Source organism: Macrotis lagotis, chromosome 1, assembly GCF_037893015.1.
Source record: "Macrotis lagotis isolate mMagLag1 chromosome 1, bilby.v1.9.chrom.fasta, whole genome shotgun sequence".
NCBI classification, from domain to species: Eukaryota; Metazoa; Chordata; class Mammalia; order Peramelemorphia; family Peramelidae; genus Macrotis; species Macrotis lagotis.
Window position 1 is genome coordinate 184,405,338 of NC_133658.1, and position 22,603 is coordinate 184,427,940.

At 34.0% G+C, this 22,603-nt stretch overlaps 1 pseudogene; it reads left to right on the forward strand.

Annotated features, from left to right (window-relative positions):
- Positions 1-15,951: 15,951 nt before the first annotated feature.
- On the forward strand, positions 15,952-16,423 carry LOC141514884 (large ribosomal subunit protein uL14-like; annotated as a pseudogene).
- The last annotated feature ends 6,180 nt before the right edge of the window (positions 16,424-22,603 follow it).

Sequence of the window (22,603 nt, forward strand, 5' to 3'; positions counted from 1 at the left end):
CTGACACTTGGTAAGTGTTTAATGAATGTTTATTGAATGAATAAAAATAAAACATAGAGTATAGAAATATATCATTCATTATCGATTAAAAGTCAAAATACAAAAATCTTGAGGTAGTTACAAGAAGCACAAAGAAAAAGGTAATTCAACATCAGTCCAAAGCTATGCTATACAAGTTTGATATATGTGTGCATATGATATTACAGAAATACTTTTGAAACAACCATATCTGTTTCATAAAGTAAAGAATAACAAGACATATTGAATTTTCCTATTGGTTTATGTCTTCACAAAGCCTATGTAATGGCTAAGATCCAATTACATTATATGAATTTAACCAATAAAATGTCAACAAAGATTTGTTGAACAGAGTCATGTATATTTCTGTGCAGAAACAGAAGGGTTTATGGCACTGAGTCAGAACTAGGTTATTGTCAACAGAAATTATGGAAATGAGCCTGGACATACTGATCAATGCAAATAATTTAATGAAACAAGGGAAAAAAGCCACACAGTAAACTACTGTAGGCTACAAAATTTAACATGTGTTAAATACTTAGAAACAATCAAATGACCAAGATAATTCCCCAGCAACTTGCAGTCTTTTATTTTTAGTTTTTTTTGCAAGGCAAATAGGGTTAAGTGACTTGCCCAAGGCCACACAGATAGGTAATTATTAAGTGTCTGAGACCGGATTTGAACCCAGGTACTCCTGACTCCAGGGTTGGTGCTTTATCCACTGCGCCACCTAGACACCCCTAGCAACTTGCAATCTTTAGTAAATGAATAGATGATAAATCTTCCCATTCTGAATCCTTCAGAATTAAATAAATAAATTGTATTGGAACCAAAGAACTGTTATAGATCAAGCTATTGTCTACAACTACCTAAACATAGTTTTAATCCATAAAAAAATGTAAGAACAATGTTTTAAATAATTTTGTAGCTATTATTCATTGCCTCCAAACTCTATTAAATATAAAGTTTTCAAGATATAGAGACATAGGGGGAGCATTTTAAACCACATGAGAATAAGGTTAAGTGCATATTATCCCTATCATACCATCAGTTTCCAGTTTTATTGAGGATGCTTTCAAAAAGTCTATAAAAGATGAACCTATATTCCAATATTCTCAATTCAATTACAAAAGGCTGTTAGTTTACCCACTTGCAGGATACTCAGCAGAACCATTTCTGCCAGACCTCTATCAAGAATGATAAAAAAGGGGTGGCTAGGTGGCACAGTGGATAAAGCACCAACCCTGGAGTCAGGAGTACCTGGGTTCAAATGTAGTCTCAGACACTTAATAATTACCTAGCTGTGTGGCCTTGGGCAAGCCACTTAACCCCATTTGCCTTGCAAAAACCTAAAAAAAAAGAATGATTAAAAAATATGAAAACAGTGCTAATAATAGTTTCATGTAGTACTTTGCAGTTTAGAAAGTATCTTCCTAGGGGTAGTTAGGTGACACAGTAGATAGAGTAGTGGCCCTGTAGTCTGGAGGACCTGAGTTCAAATATGATCTTAGACACTTGATACTTACTAGCTGTGTGATCTTGGGCAAGTCACAATGCCCCACAAAAAAAAAAACAATAAAGTACTTTCCTTACAATGATCCTTTGGGATAGACAATGAAAAGTATTCTTATAACCAATATATAGATGAAAAAACTGAGGTCTGGAGATGTTAAATGATTTGCCCCAATTCACCCAGATAACATAAGACTGACCAGAAATCATTTCCCTCAATGGGAATGTATTCATTTATTTACTAATTAATTATTTTGTCTATTACAGGTACTGTACTATTACTAAAAATGGGGTAAAAATTAAAGATAAAAAAGTCATAATTCTTGCAATTGAAGAGTCTGTAGTCTCTAATCATTAGCAAAGAAAAAATATTGTTTCCTCTTTTTTCTCCCTACTCAGCTAGATTTGGGCTATGAGTATCTCCCAATTACAAACCACTAAGTGGTTTCCCTGGCCTCTGGCAAGAGCTCCCATAGAGTAATGATCTAAAGACTTGAAGTTGAGTTGGGGTGCAAAGTTATGACTGAGGCAATGAAGGCAAGAGACTTCTAATACTAAAAATTCCCTGAAACATTTTTCTACATTCCTGGGCTCTAAACCAAAATGACATTTTAAAAACTATGTTAGAAAAGGAAGAGGAAAGGGAGGAAAAAGAGGAGGTTGGGGCAATGATAACTTTAACCAACTGTCAGTTTACCTCTTATTTTCTCCTCCCAAAAGAAAGGAGTAGTATATACATGATAGCAGTCTTAACGAAGATCTATCCTGGAACAAGAGTTTAGTAGAGTTCCTAAGTCAACTTCTTTCTTTCTTTCCATGGGTCATAGAGATAGCCTGACTAAATTTTTACTACATTATATCTCACACCAGATTCTCTATTTCTCTAAGTCCACTGCCTCTCATACATAATCCTTTCTAAGTTTTTCTTTTTTTACTACTTGTATTGCAAACAAAAGAAAATGGTAAGGAGTAGAAATGTTCTCTCCTATGCCTCCTAGCCAGAGAGAGAGAGGTTACACACACACACACACACACACACACACACACACACACACACACACACTCACTCTCTCTCTCTCTCTCTCTCTCTCTCTCTCTCTCTCTCTCTCTCTCTCTCTCTCTCTCTCCCCCCAAGTTCCATTTTCATGGATATGGTGGTAAGATACCAGGTTCCCATACTATAGCCATAGCCATCCCTTGCCACAGCAGCCTGCTTCCTAAATGCTATTCTCCTAGAGCTAACAAACAGCACAAATGAAAGTGGTAGCGATCGATATGTGCTACAGATGGAAGAGTAGAGAAGAGAGGAGGGAAATGCCAGGTAGACAGTATGAAGTGGAAAATATTTTATGAACATTCTGCTTCACTTTGACCATTTTTCTGTAAAGAAAGCATGTCAGGAACTGTCCATATATATTACCATGGTTTGATAAGTTCTACATAACAGAGACATACTGCACACTGGAATATAATTGTCCCTATATATTCATATGCTATTCATTTCTTTTGCAATTTTTTTTGTTTTTGATTTTTGCAAGGCAATGGGGTTAAGTGACATGCCCAAAGTCACATAGCTAAGTATTAAGTGTCTTGAGTCTGGATTTGAACTCCTCCTGACTCCAGGGTCAGTGCTCTGTACAATGCTGCCACCTAGCTGCCCCCTTTTATAATTTTTTAAATAATAAAAAGGAGATGCCATGAGAACAGAAAATATTTCCCATTGCAACTAACGATGCTTTCAAGAGCTAAAAAATCTATCTGACTTAAATCATAGTAACCATGTCAATTTACTAAGTAATTAGAAAGCATTCCATTAATGGAAAATGTTAAGTAAATTCTGAATATCATCTCGACTGAGGTCACATTAAACTTGCTAATACTGGAAAGTTCATAGATTTCTTTGAATAGTGCCTGTCCCCTTATTTAATTTTCCTGTTTTTGTATGGATTTGATTAATAGCTCTTGCAGAGAGGAGTACAAAGGAAAAGCAGATGTCTTTTTGATTTGTAATCATAAGTGTCTCAGATATGGCTATAGCCACAGAATCAAAGAATCATGAAATTTCAGAGCTGAAAGGGATATGAGTTTACAGAGTCGAAATGCCACCAAATGAAGGAATCCCTTCAAATTTGCCAACAGTCAGTTATTAAAAACTTTTTTTAACATTTTCAGAGGGAGAGTTTATTAATTTGCAAAGCATATTCTACTCTGAACTCTTGTAATTGTTTATTTTTTAATCTTCTTTATGCTAAACCATAATCCATGAAAATCCTATCTTCTGATTCAAGGTCTGCTCTTTATAATAGCACAGAATTTCTATTCTCTTTTTTGTACCATAGTCTTGCAAAATGTTGAGGTGTGTTTTTGTTAAACTTCATTTTCAACTCTTCTAGTAATTTCTTGCATTCCCATTTGGGCCATATTTGTGTAACTGGTATGAGATTCCAAGATCTGTGAGGTTATGCAAAGCCCAACAAGCACACACATCCCTCTAGTAAGATTTGGTTATTAAAGAATGAAATACATTTTTTCTTTCAATTTTTATGCATTTTTCCCACTGACTGAGAATTTGTTAGCACATAAATGCATACCAAGTTATTTGGACTGGACTACTTAATAAATGATATTTCTATTAACATACAGATGATGTGAAAAAATTAAGGGCACTATGAACCAAGCAAATTTGGAACCCTTACCCGAAAAACCTTTTAAATATTTGAAGACAGCAACAATGCTTTGGAAAATTTCATGCATTTAACTCTATAATTCAGATGAACATTTCTTATGCAAATGGAATTGTGTTAGTCATTGGATCCATATCTAGTAGGCACTGGATGGGGAGGAAGATGAGCTAGATGATCTCTGAAGGTGCCTTTCAAATTCAAAATTCAGTAATTCATGATGCCACCACATTCTTCCAATCTCATTTCTACTTGTCTTTCTTTTTCTAACTCTTGAAATCATAGGATAAGACCACAAATTTGAGTTGAAAGGGCCCTTAGAGGCATTCTAATCTAGTCCCCTCTTTATATAGATGAGTAATTGAACTTTTCTAGGATCTCAAAGTGCATAAGTGATAGAAATACAATTTGAACCCAGTTCTCCTACTCCAAATCCAGTATTCATTCCACTAGTTCAAATTCTTTTAATTATATATGACAAGAAAATCACACATGACGTGGATTTTTACCTCATTAACATCCTGGTCACCTTCCCTTGGACTCATACTACTTCAAGCCTCTGTAACTTTATCAACTGAAGTGATTTTTTCCATCTACTTATGCACATAACAATCCCTCTATAAATTAGGAAATGATATTCAAGGGTTACTCTACTCCCCCAATCACCACATTTTAGCCAAACCAGTTATAAACCTCTCCTAAAATTCAAACTCTTACAAAAGAAAATGAGTATTCAAAAATATCTTTATGTGTAATTGGAAAAAATAAAGAAAAATCACACAAAAACTTTTAAAAATACATATTGATAGCCATCCACTTCTTATGGATGCTCATTTCTGTTTACTTCCAGAAAAAAAAAGACAAATAAATGAATTAAAGAATGAATGAATTAAACAATCTCTCCTATTTTTCCAATATTTGTCACTGGTAACAGATATGCAGTTCATCCCTGGACTCAGTTGCTTAAAAAAACCCATAAAATGTACTGTGTACAATTTGAGATATGATCAGTACAAAATAAAGTTAGACTCTTGCCTCCTTTGATCAGGAAATTTTATTACTGCAGCCTGAGACTCCAATTTTTAAGATTTGCAAAGCTCCTTTTAAAAAATATTACCTTATTTTAACCTCACAATAACCCAGGGAGGTAGGTAGGTGCTTTTTATTTTACAAATGAGGAAACTGAGCCAGGCAGTCAGGGGACTTGTCCAAGGTATAGTAAGTATCCAAGGCTGGATTTGAATTTAAGTCTTCCTAATTCCAGATTTCTTGCTCAATTCACTTAACTACCTAGCTGTTCACAAAAGTTGTATTCCCGTGTGTTATGTCACATTATGCATCAGCTAGTGGATGAAATCATAGATCTTTGAAAAATTTTAAGATTGTAATACCTATTTTACTGTAGCTACACTATATTGGTTAATATTGAGTTTATGGTTAACTGAGTACAGGGAGATTTTTTATGTTAACTGTTTCTTTTGTGTAATGTGTCATAATCTCTTCATTCCCACATGTTCTTCCCTATGATCCTTTGGTTGATCCTCTACTTCAGCTCTTCAGAGACAATAGTTTTCTATAACTTCCAAAGATAGAGAAACATCAGAATAATACCAACATTTAAAAAAAATGGATCTTTGTCTCAAGGACAAACTTGGGACCCTTAAAAGAGTATTACCTTTCCTAATGGAATTTCAATTCCATATCATAATCCAGACAATGAGGAATTTTTGCAAAGACTTTTTTCCTTACTCAAGGTAAAACTCTTGAGTGATTATTGATCTCATTTAGGAGGCTCTGCAATATTGAGGAGTTTGATGCAATCAGTACATTGTTTTTTGCATTCAACAGCATCTAGAGGACTTTACTATATATTATTAATTCCTTTCTGACTTGTTTGCTCTGCTGGATTTCCTTTATAACATTACAACACACTACTGGTAAGTTATGCCTCCCTTGATACCAGTGGTCCCTAGGTCATCAAAGAAGGTAATTATTATCTCTTTCAAGAAATATAAATATACATGTTTAACCACCAGACTATGTTAGGCAGTTATTCTTTATCCAATTCTATTTAACAAAGAGGATCTGAGTCCAAGGAAATCACACACTTCCTAGTGGTTTGCATATGTACCACTGAGAGGTAATGATGAGTTAATTAGCAAATTCTCAATAGTCCTCAGAGAATCAGAAATGTTATGTTCCTCAAGATCTAGCTTTCTCCTTGGGGAAATGCTTACTCATCTAACTGTATGTGGATTTGTGAACTTATTCAGTTAGAAACCACATCTTAAATCATGACTTACTAGAGAGCCTCATTTCATTCTAAATCTGTTATCTTTCAGAGGGTCCTAGTCATGAAACCTTGGTCTAATAGAAGCGATTCTCCAATGAAGCAAATGGTCTTGGATATTGCATATAGTGATTTTTAGTTTTAGAGCAGAATTGAAAATCAAATTAACAGTATGTAATAAAAGGCAAACAGTAGCTATAAATCTGTCATTCTCATATCCCACAGGACACAGATACAGGAGTTGCTTCAAACTCAGGTGTTCTAGGAATTGAACATTTCAATCTTTATCTGAAAAAGCAAAAGAATAAAACACTGCCATATAATTTAAAACCTGATGTTGAAAGTATATATCCAAAAGTGTAGTCATCAGATGCCAACATGCATTCTTTGACTACTAGCATGTGACCAGACTATAGGATCCAGGCAAACACAAAGATACAACTTTTTCTCAGTCTAGGTTTTTCCCCTAGAAAGGAGAAAATTATAAAGAAGCTAATCAGAATGTACTCCAGTGTCCTTCACCTTGAGGGAAGCATCCTCTCATCCTACAGCTGTATTTACTCTTATATCAACCGTTTTATCACTTATATAAACAAGTATATTTACCTTTATAACACAACCTAGCCAAATCCCCATTAGCTTGATAATGGGGCAGGGGAGGGGACAAGAAGAGTGAAAAGGGCACTATTTGTAAGAAATAGGAGAGCTCTTGAAATTTGGTGCTTTACTCTACCAAATCAAATGCTTCTTTATAGTAAACAAATAATAAGCATGGTGGAATTTTGTATTCTCAACATATTTCAATCAATTTATGATGTCAAAGATGTGGTATACTGTAGAATATTATTTATAAAATACTGACAATTTTAATACTCAACAAGAAATGATGCCTATGCTAGTTAAAAGTTTTGTATGGAATTATTATTAGTATTAATTATAATGTACTTTCCTCAATCCATTTTCTATTTTCTGGCATCAACATCTTATTTATGATATATCAGGTGCTGTGTTCATTGAATAATGTAACTTTTTCTTATTTTTGCTCTTTATTCTTTCTTTGTGTTAATTTTGATTTTTGCTTTGATGAGTCAATGATTTGACTGTATTCAAGAGTGGATTCTCCATCAATGACAATATGTTTCCTGTTTTCTGAAACAGAATCAGTTTAATTTTTATAAAGTTACTTGATACTCTCTATATCTAATATTCTCTAATTCCTTTATCAAAGAAAATATTCATTATGCATAAAAAGTGTCTGTGTACCCTTGATTCCTGTTTTTAAACATATTTTTCACCAACATCAAACTATATTATCACCATCCTCATCTATACTTATGCATACTGTCTACTAGCTGGAATATAAACTCATTGAGGGCAGGGTCTGTTTTATATTTATTTTTATATCTCTAGCATCTAGAAAATAGGTGTTGAATGATTAATGAGTTTCAGATTTATAGATATTTAGAATTCTAAAACTGAAGGTTTAAAAATTATCTGATGATTAGATTCTAATTCAAATCCTTTTCTTCATAGATAATGTAACTCATATCCAGAGATAGTATAAACTTGTTCAAAGATCCAGTTCTATGGAAGTTCAACCCCAGAGGTTTAAGGAGAAATCATACTAGATCACCAATATCCATCAACATTTCACAATTCAATACAATATTGCTTTATACCTGATATCACTGTTGCTAAATGAAATCAGGGCAGTACTCAAATCTTCATCTTTAAAATGTTAGCACCTGGCACATCTGAAGTAGAACAAATGAATTTTTTAAGGTGCTTTCCAGTGACAACAAAGAATAAAAAAAGTACAAGGAACTTCAGGCATTGGTATAATATGAAGGAATAGGTATTTTGTTCATGGATGCATTACTACTCCTTAAATCACACTATGAGGTAGTCTATATTTGCTTATAGTTTGGATTAATCATTATGCACTGCTTTTTTAGCTCTTAGACTAAATGAAGGGTTAGTTAATTCCATTAATGACATATACTTCACACAAATTAATGTGAAAATTAAGCTGAATATAATCAAATATAGTCTGTTTCTTTAAGATCAAATTTCCCACACTGCCCAAAGTTGAACATACCAGTATCAAGACGGAAGTTCACAGTGGTTTTAGAAAAACAAGTAAGATGCATCTTCATTATTTTTGCTTTTGCTTGAAATGTTCTCCTGTATTTCTCATTTTAAAATAGATAGCTTTTAAAAGCTGCTTTGATTAGCTAATTGCCTTTATAGATTCAACACTGGGTCTCTCAAAGTTTTTTTTCTTTTCTCCTAATGAGAAAATGCTTTTAATTTTCATCCTTAGACTCAAAAGAGTCAAAGCTACTAAAACCATATTCTTTGATATTTTAATTTATTTATACTTTCATACTGTGAAGGATTTGAGGCTTCATCAGTGTGAGTACTTCTTCCACAAAGCCAGATCTCTCCCTTTTCATCCCTGTGCATTTTTTATTCATCTCTTCCCAAAAATACTCCACAGAGGTTCATTCAACATGCTGAAAGCTTTGCTCTAGTTCTTTTAATAATCTATGAACAGAAAGGTAAAGAAAAAAAAAATTAAGCACCAGAAATCAGCCAGTTGGAAAGTAAGAAATGATAAAGGCATGGTTAAAACATATGCTACTATCTGCCTCTCCCCTACTTTCTAAATTATAAAACATCCCTTGATTCCCTTAACTAACTTTCCTCAAGGGATAAGTCATTAAAAGATATTTTGCTTTGCTGAATTTTCACAGGGTTCTTCTGATCCTCTGCTTGTGCAATACTATACTTTGGTTCTTTCTAGAGGAGTGGTCTTCTAAGTTTTGTTGCTCTCAGAAATCTATAGAGGATATACAAGGTATCCCTGACTGAAGGATAGAGACACTGTGAAAAGCAATGTGGAAAGGCAGAGGAAATATACTGTTACTACAATTTTATAGTTTGATAATTTCCTGCCCCTTTTAGACATTCCCATGGTAGGAGCTCCCTTGTTGTTCAATCATTTTTCAAGCATGTCTGACTCTTCATGAGCCCTTTTGGATTTTTCTTAGTGAAGATATTGAAGTGGTGGGCTAATTCCTTCTTCAGCTCATTTACAGATGAGGTGACTGAGGCAAACAGGGGTTAAGTGACTTGCCAGGGCCATTTAGCCAGTGTCTGAGAATAGATTTTAACTCAAGAAGATGAGTCTTAGTGACTCCAGGGCCTCCATACACCATCCACTGTGCCATCTAGTTATCTAAAGAGTTGCTTATCTGCATTAAATTGCATAGAGTTTAAGAAAGATGATAGCTATAGAAATGACACTGTACATGAAGCAGTCAATCAATAAGTATTTATTAAACACCCACTATATGGCAGGCATTATCCTGGGGGACATAAAGTAAAAGTTAAATTAAATTTTAAAAATCAATCCTGGCTCTTAAGACTTTCATAGTCCAAAGTGGGAGGAAGTCTAAAAATAATTATGTGCAAACAAGATTTATATCAGATAACTTGAGGAAGACACTAACATTAAGATGGATTAGAAATGGTTTCTTGTAGAAGTGGAAATTTAGATGGGATTTGAAGAAAATAGATAAAAATAAGGAGGGAGAGAATTCCAGGCACACAAAACAAAACCAGTCAAAATGCTCAATGAAGGGGTGGAGTACCTTGTGTTAGGGATGGTAAGAAAGCCAATGTCACTGGATCACAGGTTAGAGAAGGGAAAATAGGGAATAAAAAGTAAGATGGAGCCATGTTATAAAGGTCTGTGAATGCTAGAGAATTTTATATTTGATTCTGAAGAGGATAGGAAGTTTATTGAGTAGAGTGTGACAAGATCAATTTGATAGCTAAATAAAAGAAATATGAAATTGATGATCAGAAGAGATATCTAAGTTGAACAAATAGATCTAAGCTTCATTTGCATGGAAGAATAATGAAACCATAGGGACTGATGAGATCATTGAAAGAAACAGTTTAGACAGAGAAGAAAAAAAGGCTATGCACAGAACCTTGGGCAACTCCCATTGTTATTGGGCATGATCTGGATGAAGATCCAACAAAGGAGAATGAAAAGGAGTGTTTACTCAAATAAGAGGAAAATTCAGTGGAGTAGTGCTGGACCTGGAGTCAGGAGTACCTGAGTTCAAATCTGGCCTCAGACATTTAATAATTACCTAGCTGTGTGGCCTTGGGCAAGCCACTTATCCCCATTGCCTTGCAAAAAAAGACAATTTAAAAAAAACTGAGCAAGAAACAAATTTCAGGCTCTGGAAAAGTAGCAGTGAACATTCAATGTATAGGGATGGTTTTGTTTTTACCTCTTTCCAAATGTGGATTTCCTGACTGTATAATTTTCAGTGGCTTATTTTATCATGTAAAAAAGTTTTATAAATACAAGAAAAAATAGAGTTCTGGGATAAAAATCTTGAGGAAGGTGCTTATTAAATACAAATTATTACATTTATAAGAAAAAAAAATCTAGTTCCTAGATCCACCCAATTCAATCTGATGATGGAAAATACAAATGACCATTACTGCCATGGCTTAAACCAAAGAGAGTCATCAGGAAAGAGGAGTGCCATGCTCTGTGTTGGTCTAATCAAGAGAAAGAAATATAAGAAAATGTAATGCTGAAAAAGTTGCAGGATTCAGTCGCAGATTAATATATAGACTGAGTCAACTGAAGTATTCACTGTAAAAGAATAAATAAAATATAAGTTAAATATTTACTACTATAAAAATAGTGCCTGTATATGTATAAAGTGTAAATATAATGCATGCATATGTATGCCATTGTCATATACGAGTATATATTTCATACTAATAATTATTTAACTTATGATAGATTTTTCTATAACTCTTGGCTTGGCTCAATTTACATATTAATCTTAGACTGAGTACCAACATATGTTCATCTTTCTATTTTCCTGTATGTCTTTTTTTGGGCTTGATCAGCAGAGTAGGTCACTCAGATTCTTCTATAGCTTCTTATATTCTCAGATGTAGATGACAATATCAAAAACCCTCCAATCTGCTCTAAAATAAAATACAAGTTCTTCAGTGGAGCTTTTTAAAGATGTTAACTGCCTAACTCCATTCTACATTTCTATTCTTCCATCACATCACTCATCATGCATTATAGCCAAACTGAACTACTTATTATTCTCTTAATTCAATGTTCCATCTCCCACCACCATGACTTTGCACTGTCTGTTCCATGTGTCTGGAATGTACTCTCTTCTCTCCTCTTCCTCTTAAATTCCTTAGTTTCCTTCAAGTAATGGTCATGTGTCATCTCCTGCTAGGTCATCGTCAGTCATCTTGATTTATATTTTCCTAGTGAACTCTTTCAACTCGGGAAGAGAGAGTGAGGGTAATGACTTTGACCAGCTAAGCCTCATATAAATTCAACTTAATTGCAAGTCAAAATATCATCTTTCTCATATCACTGGAACTCTTCGAGAATGAAGGATGAACAATAACAACATGGTGCCTCCTATGGGAAGTCTTTTCTGATCTCACTGAGTGTTAGTGCTCTCTTCCTCCTCAGAATACAATATATTCATTAAATGTTCAAATTCTGTGATTCTATTTCTCCAGTTGAATACTTCATTGGAAGCAAGTCCTATTCTTCCATATTGTCTTTATCTAGCACTGAGCACTTGCATAAATTAAGTCCTGGTTGCTTATTAAATTTAAATTGATTTTTCATTTTGTGCATTTATTCTCCATTTTTTCCTATAAATCCTATAAATAGAGTCCTGTACAACAGTGAATAAGGGAAACTGCTTCATTATCCCCAAAATAACTTAGTCATTCAGCTCTGAGCCAAAAGTGACCGGATTTTGAAAAAGACATGGTATTTCTGCCTATTCAAATTCTGTGGCCCTGGTTATATAGACATATCCTGGCCTTTCACAATAGGAAATGATATTAAAAGAATCAGCATTCTCTTTAATCATTAGTCATAAATAACTAGTGTAGACAAGAGGAGGTTTGTTGCAACTAGATGTACAGTGAATATGAACACTGACTAAATTAACTTACCATAATAGTGACCAGGAAATCATCAACAGAAGATAATAAAATATAATACTAGTGATGGCCAAATTAAATGAGAAAAAGAGAAATAAACTATTAGAAAATTAAGGTAAACTAGTAGCTTACTTTATTCTTTAACTTAGACTGTTTAGAATAATAGGAATGCTAATGCTTATAGGAAAGGAACTAGGAATAAATTGACAATTTATAACTTGAGGCTCCCAAGCATGACTTAGACTGAATAAGAAGATTTTTTCCTTTCTTTTCTTCTTTTTCAAAGCATAATTGACTGTCAGAATCCCTAGGAAATTATATATTTAGCACCTCAGTAACAGTGCCTTTTCATAACAATTCGTCAGGTCTAGTTCTTTTGAACACTCATAGTGTTGAGAAGACAAATGTTTTTATTAGAATTAAATTCAATACATGTCAGTTTTCCTTTGCCTTTGATAAGTTTTACTTGTATTCAGAATTTATTTTTAAGAGAGTAGAAGTTTGCTGCAGTTAGAATTAAATTCAAAATCTTATACTTTATATATATATATATGTGTGTGTGTGTGTGTGTGCATATATACACACACACATATATATATAATCTGCTTTGTATTGAGTTAAGCACCAAGAAATTCTGTAGGTTCACCTGCTTTATACAACATTAAGCAATAGCAAGTAAAATGACCCAGTCAACATGCTTCTAGTTTCTCTAACCCCAGAGGATCAACTTTCCATTTAATCTTTGGGTCAGAACAAGTCATTACTACTTAAAATTGATTTTCTTGGACTATAGCACTTTTATAATTGTCCATAAACTAGCTGATAGGGAGCATGAAAAGATTGTTAGAAATCAGAAAGAGGTTACTGGGAAAATGAATCAGAGAGAATTCACTGCAAAACAGAACTTGTTGGTATCTAATGGATAATTTTGAATTTTTGCTTACAAGAAGGTCAGAATAACTTAGACCTATTAATTTCATTGGTGAAAATTTAAATCCCATGGATTTTTCCAGTCTTTTCTGTGATTGTTTTATTTATATGGACTTTGGTATCAAGACAAAGTATTTTGTTCTAAATCTCTTTTGGGAAACAACACAAAATTCTGTAAGAAAAAAAATTGTGAGTGGATGAACTTCAGAAAAGCCTGAAAAGAAGTGCATGAACTGCTGCTGAGTGAAGTCAACAGAATCAGAAGAACATTGTACATATTAACAACTACCTTGTATGATCATCAACTGTGATGAACCTAGCTCTTCTCAGCAGTTCAGTGATCAAGGACAATTCTAAAAAAAACAAACTATGGAGTCTGAATAAAGATGTAAGCATATTATTTTTTACTTTTTCAAACATGTTTTATGTATTTTTCTCATGGTTTTTTCTCTTTAGTTCTGATTCCCCTTTCACATCATGACTTATATGGAAATATGTTAAACATGATTGTACATGTATAGTCTGGATCAAATCACTCACTATAATGGAGAGGGGAGAAGGGAAGGGAGGAAAGTAGAAAAATGTGGAACTCAAAAGCTTTTTAAAAAATGAATGTTGAAAACTATTTTGTGTGTAATTGAAAAAATAAAATAACATTTAAAAAAAGAAACACATTGTCTTTTTTGGCTTAGGAGGGAATGAAAAATTAATTTCATATTCAACAGATTTCCTCTTACTGTGCTCAAAAGGTATGAAATAGGAATAGGAATAAGTCCTTTCTATATTTCAAAAATCTACTTTTCAAGTGACTATTTTTAAAGTTTTTGCAGTTGTCTTATGAACATTTTAATTGTATGTTTATTCTTCCCTGATTCTACTGTTGGATTTTAACTTCCATACTCTTCTCAAAATGTTCACTAATATATTTCTCTTCCCAGCTGAAAAGATAAATAGCATATAACAATTGTAGAGGGTTAAGAACCTTCCTTTCATGATGGTGGTAAACATTTCAACAATAAAATTTAGCAGACTCCTATGTCATAGGTCTCAGGGAAATTTAGTACCATCTATAGAAAATCAAATAGTAAATCTATTGAATAGAACTGAAAAAGAAATTAAATGCATTGTTTATTTTTGCAAACTTTTCTTGTTTATGTTTCCTTCAACTGTAATTTGTATTTATAGGTGTTGCTCAAATATAACCTACTCCAAAATTTTCAACGACTCCCACTGGTTCTAAAATAATATTTAATATCTATTCTCCCATTTACCACAATCTGCCTCTCACCTACTTTTCCAAAGCCTATTTCATATCATATACCTTCACACACTCTTTGTTTCAGTAAAACTGACCCTGAAGACAATATTCCACTTCACACCTTAACCTATACACACACACACACACACACACACATATATATATCTTGTTTGTACATTGTTACTGCCATTAGATGGAAAGCTCCTTCAGGAAAGGGACTGTTTTTGCCTTTCTTTGTTATCCATAGCATTTTGTACAATACTTGATACATAAGACCTTAATAAAGGCATATTGATTTGACACATCAGTTGTTCAATCAACAAGTACTTATTGAACTCTTACTGTTTTCCATGTACTATGCTAGATGCTAAGAGTGTAAATAGATCAAAATAATCACTATGCTCATAGAGTTCACATTCTATTGGGGGAAAAGCACGTAAATAACCTATATACAGAATTGGAGTAAATTAAGCTCAATGGGAAAGGTATTAGCAGCTGGGAAAGGTGGTAATGAATAATTTACTTCAGAAAGTTGGATTTGAGCAGAATCTTGAAGAAGGACATAAGGAAGTAGAGATAAAGGGGATGACAATTTAGTTCATGGGAATGGCCATTTCAAAGGTATTATATACAAAGAATTATATATATATATATATATATATATATATATATATATATAATTTCCTCTTCCCATCCCTAATCCTACATTGTTAGTACTCTCTATTTCTTGAAATTATTTCATCTACATTTTGAATTTACCTGTTTATATAAATATTATTTATCCTTCTTCAACCCCCACCATTGGACCATCAGCTCCTTTTAAGTGCTAACTTAAATTTTTACTTATGTCTATTCAATACCTAGTAGAATACATTGTACATAACATACAATTTCCAAATATTCATTGAATTTAATTAAATTGTTGCTCTCATCATCTGAGCCAAGTAATCTGGGGAATGATAGACAAGGGGATGGATCAAAAGGAAAAGTGTGAAATTGGTAAATAAGAGTGAGATCACTATAAAGTGTATGGAACAAATGTCATTCTTGGTTAAGCAGTCTTTTTTTAAAATGTGTTTCAAAAAGTACTGGCAAAGTTAAGCTAAACAGTATCATGAGATTAGCATGAACATTCCTTCTATGGCATAATATTTAAGAACTCAGAGTCAATCCTCTCCATAACAAGAGGTTTTAGTTAAGAATATACTTTAATTTTGTACTTTCTGGGAACCAAGATGTCTAAGTGAGGATGTGGTGGGTCTTCTGGAGCAAAGTTCCGAATTTCCTTGGGTCTCCCAGTTGGAGCTGTCATCAATCGTGCTGATGATACAGGTACCAAGAACCTGGACATCATCTCTGTGAAGGGGATTAAGGGAAGATTGAACAGGCTTCCTGCAGCTGGTGTGGGTGACATGGTAATGGCCACAGTCAAAGAGGGAAAACCAGAACTCTGGAAGAAGGTCCATCCAGCAGTGGTAATATGGCAATGAAAGTCATATTGGAGAAAAAGATGGTGTGTTCTAATATTTTGAAGACAATGCAGGGGTCATAGTAAACAACAAAGGTGAGATGAAAGGTTCAGCCATTACAGGACCTGTTGCCAAGGAGTGTGCTGACTTGTGGCCCAGGATTGCATCTAATGCCGGCAGCATTGCCTGATTCTCCTAAAAAGTTCATCTGTAAACAAAAAAAGCGCCCCCATCAAAGTGTCTGCCTAGCTAAAAAAAAAAAAAAAAAAAGAATATACTTTAAATGAGTTGAAAGCTGAAGATAATGATGATGTTTGTCCTTCACTCTCAAAGATGACAACATCAGGGAAGTGATGTCATGGCAAGCAAATGAAATGGTTTTTAGTGAGGAGGTGCTGTGCTAAGTCATCAGCCTCACTTTCTCTTCCAGAGACATCTGAATGTCCGGTAGACACAGCAAGTAAGTATCAAGTATCTGAGGCTGGAGTTAGAACTGAGGACAGAGCATTGGCCTTGCAATTAGGAGGATAGGCCTGATAGTTGAAAGCTATTTTCAAGTGACTGTAATTCAATTTAGTAAATTCCACTGAGGTTGGTGCAGTTTTCTCTCTTTTCCAGGTTGTAGTTCAGTCATTTTTTTTAGTATTTTGTAAGGCAATGGGGTTAAAGTGGCTTGCCCAAGGCCACATAGTTAGGTAATTATTAAGTGTCATGTACTGAACTGCCTAACTGTCCTATTTCTCAAGTACTCATTTTAATACTCTATAAAATATTCCTTATGTTTAATATACATATAACCATTTATTTTGGAATGTGGACAAATTTTTCCACATAATTAGATTCCCGTTTAGTTTCAGAAGCAATAACTTAGTATTTCCTTTCAAACACAGAAGCAAATCATTCTCTTTCTCCACTCTAATAATAAACTACCATCTTCATCCACTCCCTAATCTCCCCCCCCAAAAAAGGCAGGTAAGACAGAAAGAAACCAGAACATTGTGATAAGATGATGATGATGATGATGATGATGTTTGTCCATTCTCAAAGAAGACCATGACATTGGGGGAGGGGGCGGCTAATTCCATGATAAGCACATGAATTGAATTTGAGTGGGATATTGTGCTGAGTCACCAGTTTCACTTTCTCTTCCACAGCCATCTGGATCCAGTGACCAGATATGAATTGGGACAACTGAAGATAGGCCTGGATGAGAGGCAATCAGGGTTAAATGACTTGCCCAAGGTCACACAGTTCATTAGTTTCAAGTGTCTGGGGTAGGATTTGAACTTCTGTTCTCCTGACTCCAAGGTCAGTGATCTATCCACTGTTCCACCTAGCTATCCTATAATGTGATATACCAAGGATATCACACAAAAAGTCCAGTGAAAAGAATACTAATACTAGAGTCCACCCCTAAAACCTTTGCTAGCTCATCCTTCTTAGGACTCAGTAGCTACCCTCAACTATGAAATTGGGGGGGGGGGGGAGACAGTGAGGGAGAGATAATAGATAACAGATGGTCATGAGCTCCCTTCCAGCTCTAGATATATGACCCTATGATCCTTAAAACATTCAGAAACTATTTCAGAGTTGGTGAACAGCAAGTGTTTGAGTATGAGGAGAAAGTCATCCATCCCCTTGACCTTCATGTGTTTTACTTGGTCCTTTTGGTCCTCCTTAATTTCCATGTGCACTCTTCATTTGCAATGCAGCAGCCTTTTACAAACAATTCAATTGCATTATCTAGTTATTCTAGATATGGCCATTCCTAAGCTTCAACTGAAATAATTTGAGGGCTGTAATTTGTCTTTATATTGTCACTATGATAATGATGCAAGACCACAAACTGATTTTATTATGATGGCAAAATGATATGAAAAGTAATTACTGTATACTTGCAGTGCCCAGTTCCTAAGCTTAGGCATAATGCTATTTTAAGTTCTCATTAAACAATGGAAAGTATAGTGACCTAGAAGCCAGAAACCTGGGATTCTGATTCTCTCTCTCACTTTTTGTAACACTTAAATAAATCCTCCTTTGGCCTTAATATTTGTAAAAACTTTGGGGTCTGAGTTAGATGATTTTCTAAATTATTTTTCTAAACTATAATAATTGAAGATTTTAAAATCACTAGCAGAATTCAGTATATTTTTTCAAAACACTATAAGAATCACAGCTACCTAAATGTTCTTTGCAATCATGTGTCAAGGTTCAGACATATAAAATTGAATGGTTTTGCATTCATGGTAATATATAGTGATGTGATATAGTAATATTCAAATATTAGCATTATATTAAAATATGGATTGTGGCATATTTTACAAAGGCATATGAAATATAATCAAAATAAGGATTTCAAATTCCTGAAATAGGACCACATATAGCTCCTCCACTTTATACCCTTCCCAAAGGGATCTTGGGTTTAAGGCTGAAAATTTTTATTAAAGGGAATAGATACTAAATATAATAGTATTATGAGTTTAAAAAATGTGTATTATGAGCTTAAAATTACCCCCATGATATTTTAGTGTGAGATCACTGAATTAGGGCATAGATAAATGAAGTGGAAACCAAAAACCCTGGGTCCTTAAGGGAGCTAATGTATTTGCCCATGGGCAAGTTTCTCATCTGTAAAATCGCAGAGCTACTTTTTTGACAAAGTAAGGCTATAAACATGAATGAAATGTCAGAAAAGTTTTCTAAACTCCTTAAGAAGTAAACTGCTATAAAATTAAATGCACTGTGGGTAGTTTTATGAGCACCATAATTCTCTCAGTCCCTAAAACACATTCAATTTTCTTTGACTGTAATGGAACATCCTGATGTTTCCATCTTCAGAGTCAAAGATTCTTTTCTTACTGTCTTTTTTAAAAGAATGTTTTATTTATTTTTTCTTTTATTAAATGTAAAAATAATTTTAACATTCATTTTTTATAATTTGAGTTCCAAATTTCTTCCCTCCATTCCTTCTCCCTTCTTGAGAAAGCAAGTATTTTGTTATAGATTATACACGTAGTCATGCAAAACATATTTCCATATTAGTCATTTTTGCAAAAAACAAAATAAAGAAGAGCAAAATATCCATGAAAAATAGTCAGAAAGTATGCTTCAATCTTGCATTCAAACTTAATCAGTTCCTTCACTGGAGATAGATAGCATGTTTCATCTTCAAAATTATCTTAAATCAACATTAGATTAGATTAGATTGCCTGCCTATACTTCCCTCTCTCCCAGTTTCCCTCAGTTCATTCAAATCTTCTAGTCTTTCAATGTAAATAAATAGTTATGAGGACAAGAAAAATAAAAGTATCAACAATGTGAAGTTAGGTGGTATCTTTGCAAGATACCTTCCTCTCCCCTCCACTCAAATTCTTTGGTTTAATTGCTTTCCTTTAACATAGGAATGTGACTAGTGTCTTGGAAGATTCTATGTACATAAAAAAAAAGCAAAAGAGGCTTCCTTTTTATGCTTTAATGTAAACTAAATTTAAAAATTTTCATTACAGAATTTTAGTTATGATATTAAGGATGCTGTGATGAACCGACTTCTAATGACTGCCCTTTGTTCTAAGACTTCAACACAAGCTAACAATGAGAAGACTTATAACTTGTAAAAAATAAGCTATTTGAGGTCAGTTCAAGGTCTATGGCTATTTTTATAGGACATCTTCCAAATTTGATTTGGGAGACACATGTTTAAATAGTGAAAACAAAGAATTTTATAATTCTAAATTAAATAGTTGCATAGAACCATGCACTTGGAATCCACACAGTCAAAAAGAATATACAATCAACCCCAAGGCATTGCGGCTAGCTTTTGTTCAGATGCTTTTATCTGGATGTGATGGTTTCTAGTTCCACAAGCTATACATTGAAGTAGTTCTGCCTGACCTTGTCAAAAACACTCTCTAGCTGTCAAAATTTAATAGATTAGAGCAGACAACCAGTAGATAGACCTAAATTACTGAAACATAATAGAAGTAACAGAGAGCAACTGGGTGGCCAGAAATAGCCAACAGAGACAACATGGGACTCAGAACAAATGAGACACAAAAGTCAACTTCAGAACCAAGATACCACTACATACAGCTTCTCACTGCCCAGATTTGGTGCCATTCTGGCTCTGACCTACCTCTGGGAACTCTACCACATGCTAACAGGAACCAGATCCTGCATCCTACCTCCTGCTTCTCTCTTTCTTTTGGTCCTGTCCAAGAGTCTTCTCTAGGTTAGGACCCAGACAATATCATATACTTCCCAGATTATATAGCTTCCAAAGAAATTCCATGGCCCTGCTCTCCAGACTTTATTCAGCATAGCCAAATATAAATGCTTCCTGACTTGGTTCTCATACCATGTTCTGCTTCTCTCCACACAAATCCCCAAAATGCACCCCTTCATATATATTATGTTGTTGCACTCACGTGTGAAGTCCTCAAATACATTCCCTGATCATCCATTTTCTCTGAGTACATATTCTCCTCTGCTAATTTGTAGTAGCTTTGGATGGGGATGGGGATGGGATGTGGTGTGGGAAGGGAGTATAGTCCATGTGTGTCTGAAGAAAGATTTCTTTTTCATTTCTTTGTTGATCAATTAAAAAGTCTTTTATATTAAATTACTGTATCCTTATTCTCCTGAGGAAAATGTATTAATGGGGGGCTTGTGAACTATGGAATTAACTGACAGAATATCTCAAACCTTGAGAAGTATTTTGTAGGATACATGAATAAAGGGTTCCTTTGGTGCTACATAAGCATGTCAAAAATGCACAGATTGACATTTGTTCAAATTTTATTTATTACTTCAAATCAAATTTCTACTTGAAATAAACTTTTAAAATATCAGTGATATTACATGACTAAGAGTAATAAAATACCACAGACTTCAGATAATTAAATTTGTGCATCACTAAATGAGCAAAAGTCAGTTGGTCAATAAATATTTATTTACCTTCTATTATGTGCCAGGCATTACTTACTAAACACTGAAAACTCAAACACACTAAAAAAGAAAGACAATCCCTCTCCACAAGGAGTTTACAATCTAAGGAGGAAGTTTCCAAAAGGAAAACTAAAAAAGTGGGGTGTAAGATACCTGTGTTCAATCAAGATAACAAATTACAATCTAATTCCTTTTGTAGCTGATCTTTTCTCTATCTTGTCAGCACAGGGTCATGATGGAGTAGTCCATGGTACAGTCAAGTGAGATATTAAAAAGTGGTTGGCCTGGATGCCCTCCTTAAATCAAGATTCTGAGAGGAACTCTCCATCTCTATTTCTCCAGTTAGTGAGAGAGATTGAAGAGAGATGGATACGGATGAGGTGAGTTTCAGTGATGGCTGAAGTGATCTTTCAGTATAATAAGTTTCTTAGGGCATGGTGGAGAATTCCAGAAGGCAACCAGTTGAGAAATGAAGGGAAAAAAGGACAGACTGGTCTGCATTTTGACAATGAAAAACAACACAGGAAAAATGACAAAAAAAGTACAAAATCTGCAAGCTACATGACTGAGCAAGATGAGAATGTGTTATGGGTTACCAAACTGGTAATAGCATAGATCATTCAAAATATAAGAAGTGTGCAAGGTGTTGTCCCAGGAGCAAAAATAATACAAAGAAATATAAATACAAATGGTATTATTGCAAGGATCTTAAAAATATCACAAAATAATAATAACAATACTTTTCAAATTATGGAAATGCAACAAGCATTTCTATAACAGTACAATAAAAAGATAGTACACAAAACTGCAAATCTACTATGCACAATTTGCTCTTTCTTTCACATGCACAAAAAAATTATCATGTAAACTTTTTCTTCCCTCTCCCCACCTAGATATGATTATCACTAGGCAGAAATCTATAACTCTAATATATATGTATACATGTGCAACATATATGTAAATATTTTGATACATATTTTTATTTTTGTTTTCTCTAGATGCAGATAGTGTTTTTCTTCATATGTCCTTCATAGTTAATTTGAGTATTTATAATAGAAAAATTAACTTATTTACTCAAAGTTGTTCTTAAAATAATATTGCTTTTGCTGTATACAACGTTTTTCTGGTTCTGCTCATTCCACTCTTAATCATTTCATCCAAGTCTTTCCATTTTTTTCCAGAAAATATTGAGCCCATCATTTCTTATAGCATAGTAATATTCTATCACAATCAATCTATCACAGTTTCTTCAGTCATTCCTCAACTGATAGGCTTCCCCACAATTTCCAGTTTTTTGCTACCACAAAGAGAATTGCTATAAACATTCTAGAACACAGGTTCTTTTCTTTTTTCCCTAACAATCTTTGAAAATAAACCAAGTACTGGCATGGCCGGGTCAAAACATATATGTGGTTTAATAACCCTTTGTACATAATTCCATATTGTTCTCTAATATTAACTAACATTAGTCTAG